General features: G+C 41.3%; 1 protein-coding gene and 1 pseudogene across 1 annotated transcript in view; both read right to left on the bottom strand.

The window, feature by feature from the left end:
• Positions 1-13,782, bottom strand: part of DRD2 (dopamine receptor D2) — a 78,118-nt gene that overhangs the window by 40,621 nt on the left and 23,715 nt on the right. The gene's annotated exons all lie outside the window — the stretch shown is intronic.
• On the bottom strand, positions 1,288-6,233 carry LOC143643308 (protein-tyrosine sulfotransferase 1-like; annotated as a pseudogene).

Below are 13,782 nucleotides of genomic sequence, written 5' to 3'. Positions count from 1 at the left end.
GCAGAGACGCATCCTAAGACCCCTGGGGAGGAGGGACCCTGGGATGCTTTGGGAAGCTGAGCCACTTGAGACAGCCAGAACTCAGACATTCATTAGCTTTAGAGCATTCATCAGGTTTAGGGCACACCAAGCATCTACGTTATACAAATGAACAGTGACCTACAGGCATCTTTCCCACAGAAAACAGATGGCAGTGAACCAAGCACAGACTCTTCCCACTGAATACACACATCCATAGTAGGTGCTCAGTAAAATCTGCTGAATGAACAAATGCTGCATGAGCAGAGTTACCAATGTGGCATGGAGCTGCACCCACAGAGACAGGGCCAACCATGGGAGACCTCATGGGGGTTTAGGCCAATTTTCAAGCTAGAATAATATTTGAAGAAGCCAAACTTTACCCAAAAGTCGAAATGTCCTTAATATGTGGCAGATGAATATTCTACTGACAAGCCAAATGGGTCTTCTGAGAACTGGAGCCAAAGAGACTGCCAGAGATTTGAAAAGTCCCCCCAAAGTCAGAGCAAGATGGCTGAAAGTGCAAGAAGGAACCTGGGGGGACTGTGTATAGTGTGCTGAGGTAGGCACCACCCGTGGGAGGCGGAACTGATTGCTCCCTGAGCTAGCGCTTCTACCGGCACAGGCCGTGCCCATTGCACCTGTCACACTGTATTGTTAATTTTTCTTCACTTTCATGCACGTCTCTCTGCAGCATCTAGCACCACTACGTGTGGCACCCGGGGACACCCTCAATAAATGCAGTGTTCATGAGTGAAGTATTGGGGGGGGGGGGTGTGGATAAATGAGAGAGGGCACACTTCATTCAAAGGAGGCCCCTCAGTCTACTCTAGCCTCATGAACATGCAACAGAGATTCCAATGTTTCAAAAAAGAGACAAATCTGGGCTTGTATTTGAAACTGTCTTATTTGTAAACACTGGCAACTAATTCATCACACTGTTTGAGCCAAAGCTCTTTCATGGTCCAGATTCAACTAGCGTCTACCACCCACACCGTCTAAAACACAGAAGCTAATCAAGCAGGCACCGTGCAAAGTCAGCGCCGAATTTTTTTTTCACATTTAAAGCTTTTATTTTGAAAAATAAAGTACAAAAGTCACGAAATTGTAAATGTTTGGAGTAATTCCCCAATTTCTCAGAAACAATACAACGAATTATTTAAATAATCAAAATATTTAACATTACCCACATTGATACATTGAAACAGGCATAAGTGTTCTATAAATTATTAGAACACGTACAACCTAGTCTAAAATGAAACTGCCCAGTTCTGCTTACAGAATCTCATTTTTAAACCCTCCCCTTGAAAACAAAGTTTGGAACCTGGTAAGAAAAGATGAGGTTAAGAGCAGTTTTAACAGAAAGCACCTGTCCTCTCTGGGCTCCTTCTTCACAGAGCTGTGCGTGTACTTAGGATCAGAGCACTTAACTGGGGAAGCAGGTCACTCAGGAAGGCCCAAATGTGGACCAGTACCCCACCCTTGCAGGGGGAGGGGACGGGAAATGAGCAGGAAATGCAAGCCACATACACACACTCCATGCATCTCAGCAGGGGACAGACAGTCCTAGAAATTTCCTGTCCATCAAAAGGCAGCAGTCTTCCCTCACATATGAAGGGACGTGAGGCTCTGCTCTTGGCTCTGCTACTCCACTGGTACAGTCTGCGGTTTTTCATTAAGAAAGTCAGATAGTTGAAATTCTCCTTTATAGACCCTGTGCTGGTTTGAATCTGCTGTGTACTCCAGAAAAGCCATGTCCTTTAATCTTCATTAAATAATGCTGGGTGGGACCTTTATGATTGTTTCCATGGAGATGTGACCCACCCAACTGTGGGTGGTAACTTTTGATTAGATGATTTCCATGGAGATGTGTCTCTATCCATTCAAGGTGGGGTTTGATTACTGGAACCCTTTAAGAAGGAACCATTTTGGAAAAAGCTTCAGAGCCCACATAGCCAGAGATCTTTAGAGATGAATAAGGAAAATGGTCCCAGGGGAGTTTCATGAAACAAGAAGCTGGGAGAGAAAGCTAGCAGATGCCATGTTTGCCATGTGCCTTTACAGTTGAGAGAGAACCCCTGAACGTCATCGGCTTTTCTTGAACCAAGGAGCTTTCCCTGGACGCCTTAAATTGGACATCTCTGTAGCCTTGCTTTAATTTGGACATTTTCACAGACTTAGAATATATAAACTTCCAACTTAATAAATTCCCCTTTTTATTAAGTAAAGGATTTCAGGGTAAAAAGATCTTTGTTATATAAATAAGCCATTCTGTTTCTGGTTTATCACATTCTGGCAGCTTGCAAACTAGAACAGACCCTTTCAAGGATTTTGGGATCGGATTTTCCAAAGTTAGGTAGATAAGCATATGGGTCTGCGCTGGTTTGAAAGGATGTATGTCCCCTAGAAAAGCCATGTTTTAATCAAAATCCATTTCATAAAAGCAGAATAATCCCTATTCAATACTGTATGTTTGAAACTGTAAATAAAGATTTAATCAAGAGTGGTTGTTAAGCTGTATTAGGTGACAACATGTCTCCACCCATTTGGGTGGGTCTTGATAAGTTTCTGGAGTCCTATAAAAGCGGAAACATTTTGGAGAATGAGAGATTCAAAGAGAGCAGAGCAGAACAACACAGCCAGGAGAAGCAGAGTCCACCAGCCAGTGACCTTTGGAGATGAAGAAGGAAAATGCCTCCCGGGGAGCTTCATGAAACCGGAAGCCAGGAGAGAAAGCTAGCAGATGACGCCCTGTTCACCATGTGCCCTTCCAGCTGAGAGAGAAGCCCTGACTGTGTTCACCATTTGCCTTCTCACTTGAGAGAGAGAGACCCTGAACTTTGTCAGTCTTCTTGAACCAAGATATCTTTCCCTGGATGCCTTAGATTGGACATTTCTAAGACTTGTTTTAATTGGGACATTTTCTCGGCCTTGGAACTGTAAACTAGCAACTGATTAAATTCCCGGTTTTAAAAGCCATTCCATTTCTGGTATATTGCATTCCGGCAGTTAGCAAACTAGAACAGATTTGGTACCTGAGGAGTGGGGTGCTGCTGCTGCGGTCTGCAAATACCAAACATGCTGGAACAGTTTTCTAAATGGATAAGGGGAAGATTCTGGAAGAGTTGTGAGAGGCTTGATAGAAAAGGCCTAGAATGCTTTGAAGAGATTGTTGGTAGAAATGTGGAATCTAAAGATACTTCTGATAAAGCCTTAAACAGAAATGAAGCACGTACTATTATAGATTAGAAGGAAAGCAAGCCTTGCTTTAAAATTGCAGATAATCTGGCAAAATTGACTAATGGCTTTGGCTAGAAGGCAGATTTTAAAAGCCATGAACTTGGATATTTAGCAGAAGAGATTTCCAAATTAAATGTGGAAAGTGCAGCCTTGTTTCTCCTCGGAGCTTATAGTGAAATGTGACAGGAAAGAGATAAGCTGAGAACTGAACTCTTGAGTACAAAGAAACGAGAAATTGAAGTTCCGGAAAACTCTGGGCCTCCAGGAAGGAAGACCCCAGAGAACAGCGCCTCACATGAGGTCTTGGCCAAATGTGAAACCAGTCAGCCATTTCAGAGAAAGCCAGGATAGGACATGGGGTTATCCAGGAAGAATTTATGGGAACTCCTTATGTCTGATGGGCATGATCCAAGGCTACTGCACAGAAAGCCTATGACAGTGTTGCAGGATCTGTATAAAGAGAACTGCTGCCAGTTGGGACTAAGAGGGACAGAGAAGGGGCACATTGGAGGAAAAATAACCTCAGAGACGAAACCATGGAAGCTGGGGTCTGAAGTCAAAAAGTCTTGGGCAGGAGAGCAGACCCACCCAAGCCCATGGAGAGGGTGAGTTTGCCTCAAAGGCAGAGGATGGGCCTTCCACCTTGTTGCAGTGGAAGAGTCATGCTGCCTCAGGCCTTGGAGAGGGTGAAGCACATTCCTTGGGGTTTGGGGAGACCCTGGCTGCCACCACGTGGAGGGGTTGAGCATGTGCCCCAAAGATGGCAGAGAGCCCAGGTACAGCCCCAATGCTTGGAGAGGGTGGAGCCGAGAAAAAGGTGGTCTCCTCAATGTCCCTCAAGGTTGCGTTTGGAGAGAGGCAGGCCTCTGTGTAGGCCCTTGGAAAGGGTGGTGGGATTGCTGCTTTCTAAAGCCCTGAAGATAAATGATTCTCAGACTTTGAAATCTAATGGACTTTGCTTTGCAGGTTTTCGAAACTCTATGGGTCCAGTGACCCCTGTGTTCCTTCCTCCCTATGGAAATGCGTATATGTATCCTATGAATGTTCCTCCTTTGTATGCTGGCAGCAAATAATTTGAGTTTTTATAGGTCCAAAGCCAGAGGAGAGCCTTGCCTTAGAACAGACCATGCCTGTAACTAACTTTGATAGGAGTCTGTGCTGTTTCTAACTTTGTATTTCATTTGATTGCTACTGAAATGGCTTAAGGATTTCTGATATTGTTATGAAATCAATGTATTTTGTATATGGGGAAAACACGTCTTTTTTTGGGTCCAGTGGGTGGAATGTGCTGGTGTGAAAGGATGTATGCCCCTAGAAAAGCCATGTTTTAATCAGAATTCCATTTCAAAAAGGCAGAATAATCACTATTCAATACTGTATGTTTGAAACTGTAATCAGATCATCTCCCTGGAGATGCGATTTAATCAAGAGTGGCTGTTAAACTGGATTAGATGATGACATGTCTCCACCCATTTGAGTGGGTCTTGATAAGTTTCTGGAGTCCTATAAAAGAGGAAACATTTTGGGGAATGAGAGATTCAGAGACAGCAGAGCAGAACGACATAGCCACGAGAAGCAACAAGTCCACCAGCCAGTGACCTTTGGAGATGAAGAAGGAAAATGCCTCCCAGGGGGCTTCATGAAACCGGAAGCCAGGAGAGAAAGCTAGCAGATGATGCTGTGTTCGCCATGTGCCCTTCCAGCTGAGAGAGGAACCCTGACCGTGTTCACCATGTGCCTTTCCAGATGACAGAGAAACTCTGACTGTGTTCACTATGTGCCTTCTCACTTGAGAAAGAGACCCTGAACTTCATCAACCTTCTTGAACCAAGGTATCTTTCCCTGGATGCCTTAGATTGGACATTTCTATAGACTTGTTTTAATTGGGACATTTTCTCAGCTTTAGAACTGTAAACTAGCAACTGATTAAATTCCCATTTTTAAAAGCCATTCCATTTCTGGTATATTGCATTCCAGCAACTAGCAAACTAGAACAGGGTCATATCCAAGTTTTGCAAGGATGGGTGCAATCACTGCCATGTCTTGTAAAATATCTGGAGGTATCTTCCCCACCCATTTTTATTGCGTGCACCCACATTGACTGACTTGATGACCTGGTCTGTAGATCTCTCCACTTTTGACAGAGACATTCTGCCAGCTTTCCCAATCATCTCTTCATGGTATAATACTGAGTGGTTCCATGGAATATGGAGGAACTTAAAGTGTTCTCATCCACCATTCAGGATGTAAGATAAGTTGTTCATAATAAACTAACCCACAATTTTTATAACTAACTTCCATACACTGGTTATATATGGTCTCTGTGGCATGATTTCACTTTATAAAACAGTCTTTACAGCTGTTCAGGTCAAATCCAGCTATAGTAACTTTTCAAGAAATCACTGAATGTACCGAAGCCCAGCCATCTCAGACCATCAGAAGAAATTTGGCATTGGGGAATACCTGGCAAAGTAAGTTAAGGATTTCAGGGCAAAAGGATCTTTGTTACATAAATAAGTGGCTGGCTCCCTATGCTTAACAATGATTTCTAATAAGAAGGTTTGCATAGTAGAATCCAGCACTTCATCGGTGACATCTGCCTCATCCAAGCGGATCTTCTCCTTACTTGACTATGACCACATCTGCTTCAGGGCCAGGATTTGGGGAATGACCCTGGTTTCCTCTCCACAGCGAATGTCTGAATGTGCATCTAACATAATCCTTATGAGCGTGGTTCTACTCCATGGTACACCTCCAATAAATATGAAAGGCATATTTTGTGATAGGCAAACGTTTTGTTGGCTTTGACATCCAAGACAGTTTGTTCAGTGGTCTTTGTGCTCTTCAATCCGTCTGATGGGCTACATTTCCCTACTCAGTGATGACATTCCATGGCATGCTGGCCCAAGAAAAACAGTCACAGAACTAATTACCAGACATGCCAATAATCAGTTTTGCTTCAGTTTTCCAACCATCTTGATGTGGTAATCCTGTTATTACATAGATACTTTCCTCTACATGATTTTCAAAGAATGTTCAGGCTGTGGAGATTTTACTTCAGAAAGCTGATCAATATCTTCACTCAAGAAAGGCTGATGCCATCCGGTACACCTCCATCAACTGGGAAGGCAGCTGGCTGGCATTGCTGGTCCCTTGCTCCTGGGCACTGTTGCTTTCAGCCTCTGTTTCCTGTGGGGGTTCCTCACTTGTCTTCTCCACGTTCTGGCTTGTACAGCATTTCATGGGAACATGGCGATGTCTGCTGGGTTCTGCTCATGTCTGGGCATCTGCTCTCTCTGCCAGCACTCAAGCATCTCCAAACATCCATGTCTCTGTCAGTTCTGAAGCAATTGTTCTCCAAGTGTCTGCATCTCATGTTGCTAAATTTTGCATGGGCTTTTACAAGTCTGACCTCAACTGGGCCTCCCAACAACAGGGTAGAATAAGATTATCACTCCCACTTTAGGAGCTCAGGAGAGTTTGTTAGTTTGCCTAAATTCACTCTCTTAGTAAGTAGCAAAGAACCTCACATCTTTCTCTGGGGTTCTTTTCACAAACTCCACATTGTCCGAGACTAGAGCCTGCACAGCATAGTACCAGCTGGATTCCTTTGAGCTGTTCAGAAAATGTATCCAAAACTTGGACACAGACTGTAAGCCCACCTCGGCATTTCACTTTGTCTGGTTACTGTTTACTATCTGTAAGGACCCAAACCCTATAAGGTAGATGTTTACAGATAGAAAACTGATAACATGCAAATGCTTTTTGTCCTGTAGCAAAAGTAATCCCAAAATTTCTGATTTTATTGCCCTTTAAGACAGTAATAAATTTTGTATCAAATTTAGCATCTTACTCTAGCATTCTTCCTTTCTGGTATACATACCAGTGGCCTTGAGCAAATTACATATATTGTTGTATCTTCCTTGGAACCCAGCTTTGCCATTCTGTTGGCTCCCTTATTAAGGAGTTAAATAAATCTTAGACATGTAAATGTTTGGGAAACATGCTTTTAACTTCTGGAAAAATATTACTCTATAGGATTAAAAAAATAAACCCTCAACAGGAAAACGAAGCAGCTGGCACACTCCAGGATGCCAAGTGAACCCAACCTGTTCTCTCCTCACCTCACCTGGCTCCCCTAAGCCCAACACACTCGGCCCATCTCCAGCTTGGACGTCAGCGATTTCAGAGGCCTGGGAGACAACTCACATACTTCTTTGCAAGTGATTCATGGTTTCAGCTCTGTGGTTGTGGTTGGGATCCTGCTCTCAAAAGCAAGAGGTGGGAGACTTCCTGGAAGATGGCGGCTTAGTAAGACGCGCGGATCTTAGTTTCTTCTCCAGGACACCTACTAGGGGAGTAGAAACGATACAGAAAGCGCCCAAAGCCACAACAGAGATAAAAAAGACAGCGTACCCCATCCTGGAACGGCTGGCTGGCTGAGAGAAGCAGCTCGGGTGAGATCGCCGAGGCGCGCGGGCCTTACCGGGTGGGGTGGCAAGCGGCCAGAGTTACTCCCTTTCCCCTTCCCGGGCCGGCTGGGAGAATTGGAGAGGTGGTCCCCTGAAACCAAGGCGGCTGGCGCCCACACCACGCGCAGCCCCCGGACCAACTGAGAGAATTGGATCGGAAACCCCCAGGCCGCGGAGAACGGTGACCCCGTGACTCCCGGGGAACGTGCACTCTCTCGGGCGGGCCGCTGCCGCTGGCGCCCTCCCGCCACGCGTGTTGCCCAGGGCCGACTAGGAAATTCAGACGGGCTCTTTCCCTGGCTGCGGCGACCAGCAACCCTCCCTGCGTTCGGACCCCGGGCCGGCTCAAGCCGCTTCGGCTAGCGAACCCCCAGGACGGCGAGAGTTTTCCAAAGTTTAAGGTCCCACAGCACCTTTTACTGGTGGGACCCGCAGACAAACGTGTGCCACGAGCGCCACCTACTGGGCAGGATAAGAAAAACAGAACCCAGAGATTTCACAGAAAAATATTACAACCTTGCTGGGTCCAACACCAAGAGAAATCTGAATAAATGCCCAGACGCCAGCAGCAGAAGATAACTGTCCACGCTCAAAAGATTGAGAATATGGCTCAGTCAAAGGAACAAACCAATAGCTCAAATGAGACACAAGAGCTGAGACAACTAATGCTGAATATACGAACAGAAATGGAAAACCTCTTCAAAAATGAAATCGATAAATTGAGGGAGGACATGAAGAGGACATGGGCTGAACATAAAGAAGAAATAGAAAAACTGAAAAAACAAATCGCAGAACTTATGGAAGTGAAGGATAAAGTAGCAAACATAGAAAAAATAATGGATAGCTACAATGATAGATTTAAAGAGACAGAAGATAGAATTAGTGATTTGGAGGATGGAACATCTGAATTCCAAAAAGAAACAGAAACTATAGGGAAAAGAATGGAAAAATTTGAACAGGGTATCAGGGAACTCAAGGACAATATGAACCGCACAAATATACGTGTTGTGGGTGTCCCAGAAGGAGAAGAGAAGGGAAAAGGAGGAGAAAAACTAATGGAAGAAATTATCACTGAAAATTTCCCAACTCTTATGAAAGACCTAAAATTACAGATCCAAGAAGTGCAGCGCACCCCAAAGAGATTAGACCCAAATAGGCGTTCTCCAAGACACTTACTAGTTAGAATGTCAGAGGTCAAAGAGAAAGAGAAGATCTTGAAAGCAGCAAGAGAAAAACAATCCATTACATACAAGGGAAACCCAATAAGACTTTGTGTAGATTTCTCAGCAGAAACCATGGAAGCTAGAAGACAGTGGGATGATATATTTAAAATACTAAAAGAGAAAAACTGCCAACCAAGACTCCTATATCCAGCAAAATTATCCTTCAAAAATGAGGGAGAAATTAAAACATTCTCAGACAAAAAGTCACTGAAAGAATTTGTGACCAAGAGACCAGCTCTGCAAGAAATACTAAAGGGAGCACTAGAGTCAGATACAAAAAGACAGAAGAGAGAGATATGGAAAAGAGTGTAGAAAGAAGGAAAATCAGATATGATGTATATAATACAAAAGGCAAAATGTTAGAGGAAAATATTATCCAAACAGTAATAACACTGAATGTCAATGGACTGAATTCCCCAATCAAAAGACATAGATTGGCAGAATGGATTAAAAAACAGGATCCTTCGATATGCTGTCTACAGGAAACACATCTTAGACCCAAAGATAAACATAGGTTGAAAGTGAAAGGTTGGGAAAAGATATTTCATGCAAATAACAACCAGAAAAGAGCAGGAGTGGCTATACTAATATCCAACAAATTAGACTTCAAATGTAAAACAGTTAAAAGAGACAAAGAAGGACACTATATACTAATAAAAGGAACAATTAAACAAGAAGACATAACAATCATAAATATTTACGCACCGAATCAGAATGCCCCAAAATACGTGAGGAATATACTGCAAACACTGAAAAGGGAAATAGACTCATACACCATAATAGTTGGAGACTTCAACTCACCACTCTCATCAAGGGACAGAACATCTAGACAGAGGATCAACAAAGAAATAGAGAATCTGAATATTACTATAAATGAACTAGACTTAATAGACATTTATAGGACATTACATCCCACAACAGCAGGATACACCTTTTTCTCAAGTGCTCATGGATCATTCTCAAAGATAGACCATATGCTGGGTCACAAAGCAAGTCTTAACAAATTTAAAAAGATTGAAATCTTACACAACACTTTCTCGGACCATAAAGGAATGATGTTGGAAATCAATAATAGGCAGAGTGCCAGAAAATTCACAAATACGTGGAGGCTCAACAACACACTCCTAAACAACGACTGGGTCAAAGAAGAAATTGCAAGAGAAATTAGCAAATACCTCGAGGCGAATGAAAATGAAAACACAACATATCAAAACTTATGGGACGCAGCAAAGGCAGTGCTAAGAGGGAAATTTATTGCTCTAAATGCCTATATCAGAAAAGAAGAAAAGGCAAAAATTCAGGAATTAACTATCCATTTGGAAGAACTGGAGAAAGAACAGCAAGCTAACCCCAAAGCAAGCAAAAGGAAAGAAATAACAAAGATTAGAGCACAAATAAATGAAATTGAAAACATGAAAACAATAGAGAAAATCAATAAGGCCAGAAGTTGGTTCTATGAGAAAATCAATAAGATTGATGGGCCCTTAGCAAGATTGACAAAAAGAAGAAGAGAGAGGATGCAAATAAATAAGATCAGAAATGGAAGAGGAGACATAACTACTGACCTCACAGAAATAAAGGAGGTAATAACAGGATACTATGAACAACTTTACGCTAATAAATACAACAATTTAGAGGAAATGGACGGGTTCCTGGAAAGACATGAACAACCAACTTTGACTCAAGAAGACATAGATGACCTCAACAAACCAATCACAAGTAAAGAAATTGAATTAGTCATTCAAAAGCTTCCTAAAAAGAAAAGTCCAGGACCAGATGGCTTCACATGTGAATTCTACCAAACGTTCCAGAAAGAATTAGTACCAATTCTCTTCAAACTCTTCAAAAAAATCGAAGTGGAGGGAAAACTACCTAATTCATTCTATGAAGCCAACATCACCCTCATACCAAAAACAGGCAAAGATATTACAAAAAAAGAAAACTACAGACCAATCTCTCTGATGAATACAGATGCAAAAATCCTCAATAAAATTCTAGCAAATCGTATCCAACAACACATTAAAAGAATTATACATCATGACCAAGTAGGATTCATCCCAGGTATGCAAGGATGGTTCAACATAAGAAAATCAATTAATGTAATACACCATATCAACAAATCAAAGCAGAAAAATCACATGATCATCTCAATTGATGCAGAGAAGGCATTCGACAAGATTCAACATCCTTTCCTGTTGAAAACACTTCAAAAGATAGGAATACAAGGGAACTTCCTTAAAATGATAGAGGGAATATATGAAAAACCCACAGCTAATATCATCCTCAATGGGGAAAAATTGAAAACTTTCCCCCTAAGATCAGGAACAAGACAAGGATGTCCACTCTCACCACTATTATTCAACATTGTGTTGGAGGTTCTAGCCAGAGCAATTAGACAAGAAAAAGAAATACAAGGCATCAAAATTGGAAAGGAAGAAGTAAAACTATCACTGTTTGCAGACGATATGATACTATACGTCGAAAACCCAGAAAAATCCACAACAAAACTACTAGAGCTAATAAATGAGTACAGCAAAGTAGCAGGTTACAAGATCAACATTCAAAAATCTGTAGCATTTCTATACACTAGTAATGAACAAGCTGAGGGGGAAATCAAGAAACGAATCCCATTTACAATTGCAACTAAAAGAATAAAATACCTAGGAATAAATTTAACTAAAGAGACAAAAAACCTATATAAAGAAAACTACAAAAATCTGCTAAAAGAAATCACAGAAGACCTAAATAGATGGAAGGGCATACCGTGTTCATGGATTGGAAGACTAAATATAGTTAAGATGTCAATCCTACCTAAATTGATTTACAGATTCAATGCAATACCAATCAAAATCCCAACAACTTATTTTTCAGAAATAGAAAAACCAATAAGCAAATTTATCTGGAAGGGCAGGGTGCCCCGAATTGCTAAAAACATCTTGAGGAAAAAAAACGAAGCTGGAGGTCTCGCGCTGCCTGACTTTAAGGCATATTATGAAGCCACAGTGGTCAAAACAGCATGGTATTGGCATAAAGATAGATATATCGACCAATGGAATCGAATAGAGTGCTCAGATATAGACCCTCTCATCTATGGACATTTGATCTTTGATAAGGCAGTCAAGCCAACTCACCTGGGACAGAGCAGTCTCTTCAATAAATGGTGCCTAGAGAACTGGATATCCATATGCAAAAGAATGAAAGAAGACCCATCTCTCACACCCTATACAAAAGTTAACTCAAAATGGATCAAAGATCTAAACATTAGGTCTAAGACCATAAAACAGTTAGAGGAAAATGTTGGGAGATATCTTATGGATCTTACAACTGGAGGCGGTTTTATGGACCTTAAACCTAAAGCAAGAGCACTGAAGAAGGAAATAAATAAATGGGAACTCCTCAAAATTAAACACTTTTGTGCATCAAAGAACTTCATCAAGAAAGTAGAAAGACAGCCTTCACAATGGGAGACAATATTTGGAAATGATATATCAGATAAAGGTCTAGTATCCAGAATTTATAAAGAGATTGTTCATCTCAACAACAAAAAGACAGCCAACCCAATTGCAAAATGGGAAAAAGACTTGAACAGACACCTCTCAGAAGAGGAAATACGGATGGCCAAGAGGCACATGAAGAGATGCTCAATGTCCCTGGCCATTAGAGAAATGCAAATCAAAACCACAATGAGATATCATCTCACACCCACCAGAATGGCCATTATCAACAAAACAAAAAATGACAAGTGCTGGAGAGGATGCGGAGAAAGAGGCACACTTATCCACTGTTGGTGGGAATGTCAAAGGGTGCAGCCACTGTGGAAGGCAGTTTGGCGGTTCCTCAAAAAGCTGAATATAGAATTGCCATACGACCCAGCAATACCATTGCTAGGTATCTACTCAAAGGACTTAAGGGCAAAGACACAAACGGACATTTGCACACCAATGTTTATAGCAGCATTATTTACAATTGCAAAGAGATGGAAACAGCCAAAATCTCCATCAACAGAAGAGTGGCTAAACAAACTGTGGTATATACATACGATGGAATATTATGCAGCTTTAAGACAAGATAAACTTATGAACCATGTAATAACATGGATGGACCTAGAGAATATTATGCTGAGTGAATCCAGCCAAAAACTAAAGGACAAATACTGTATGGTCCCACTGATGTGAACGGACATTCGAGAATAAACTTGAAATATGTCATTGGTAACAGAGTTCAACAGGAGTTAGAAACAGGGTAAGACAATGGGTAATTGAAGCTGAAGGGATACAGACTGTGCAACAGGACTAGATACAAAAACTCAAAAATGGACAGCACAATAATACCTAATTGTAAAGTAATCATGTTAAAACACTGAATGAAGCTGCATCTGAGCTATAGGTTTTTGTTTTGTTTTGTTTTGTTTTGTTTTGATTTTACTATTATTACTTTTATTTTTTTCTCTATATTAACATTCTATATCTTTTTCGGTTATGTTGCTAGTTCTTCTAAACCAATGCAAATGTACTAAGAAATGATGATCATGCATCTATGTGATGATGTTAAGAATTAATGATTGCATGTGTAGAATGGTATGATCTCTAAATGTTGGGTTAATTTCTTTTTTTCCGTTAATTAAAAAAAAAAAAAAGAGAGAAGGGATAATTGGAGATGAAGGGATACAGACTGTACAACGGGACTGGATATAAAAACTCAGAAATGGACAGCACAATACTACCCAATTGTAATGCAATTATGTTAAAACACTGAATGAAGCTGCATGTGAGGTATAGGTTTTTTGTTTTTGTTTTTTTTTTCTTTCTATTATTGTTTTAATTCTTATT

Source organism: Tamandua tetradactyla, chromosome 8, assembly GCF_023851605.1.
Source record: "Tamandua tetradactyla isolate mTamTet1 chromosome 8, mTamTet1.pri, whole genome shotgun sequence".
Taxonomy (NCBI): Eukaryota; Metazoa; Chordata; class Mammalia; order Pilosa; family Myrmecophagidae; genus Tamandua; species Tamandua tetradactyla.
Note: the sequence above shows the minus strand (reverse complement) of the source record. Positions and strands in the feature narration are given on the sequence as shown.